Raw genomic sequence first — 1,104 nt, forward strand, 5'->3', positions numbered from 1 at the left:
CAATTTTACCATGTACAAAGACACTATAGTACACCTTGTCTCCTTGGCACAGTAGTGAAACTGCAAGGTGCTCAAGCTGTATTCCCCAATATCTCACACCAGTAGTTCATTTCACTGAAAATAAGAGTTGCATCAAACTCTCAAAACATACAGGAGGGCAGGTTTTGCATGGTGGAGGTTAACAGAGAGGCTGATTCCAGATAAACTAATTATCCATGAAAATATCCAATCCCCTTCTGAATCTTACTAAGCTCTTGGACTTAAGAGCTTCTTTTGTGGTTTAGGTTGATTCTTTTTTTATCAGAATCAATTTGCTCATTACCAAAAGATCATCTCATTGAAATAAGTATATTAAAGGCCAGATTCTTGGCTAGTATGAATTAATCTTCCTTCAGGCCAGCAGGACTGTAATTTGACACCCATACAAAGTGAATATAAACCACTACTAAATCAGAATGTTTGCAATTTGCAGACTAATGGAAAACCAGGCCCAGTAGCTATGTAATTTCTCTCACATTATCTCCCCATAATTGGTGATCTAGCCTGAGTAAAACCAGATCTGATGATTTGAAATTTGGCAGGACTGGAAGATTTGCTTTGTTACTGTTTTCAATGGCATCAAAACTTGTTTTCCCAAATATCATATACTGGTCATCTTTTACATTTAGTTTGTGGGAGGAAGAAGAAGAGGAGTTTGGAACTATAAAAACACTTAATAACTCACAAGAGGGAAAATAAAACAATTTTGTTGCTCAAGATTGTATAGAAGTAAGCAGGAACAAAAAAAAAAAAAAATTGTGCAGTCTTTTTTGTTGGTGGTGACTTCAGTTTAAGTAGCTTATGGTGCCAGGCCAGGATGCAGAAATCATTGGGAGGGCAGTGACTCTGATCTTGTTACCTGGGACAAAATTAAATTACCCTGCATATTCCTCTGCATGCTATAAAACCTCTGAGCCTGGAGACAGAGCATGACAATATTTCCAGAACATCCATCCTCCCAAGGATTTTAGAACTGTGAGGAAATATTTTAAGGAAAGGCTAGGAGAAAAGAAGATTCCTTCTATTAAAAAAAAAAAAAAAAAAAAAAAAAAAAAAAAAAAAAAA

This window comes from Oxyura jamaicensis, chromosome 6 (genome assembly GCF_011077185.1).
Source record: "Oxyura jamaicensis isolate SHBP4307 breed ruddy duck chromosome 6, BPBGC_Ojam_1.0, whole genome shotgun sequence".
Lineage (NCBI taxonomy): Eukaryota > Metazoa > Chordata > Aves > Anseriformes > Anatidae > Oxyura > Oxyura jamaicensis.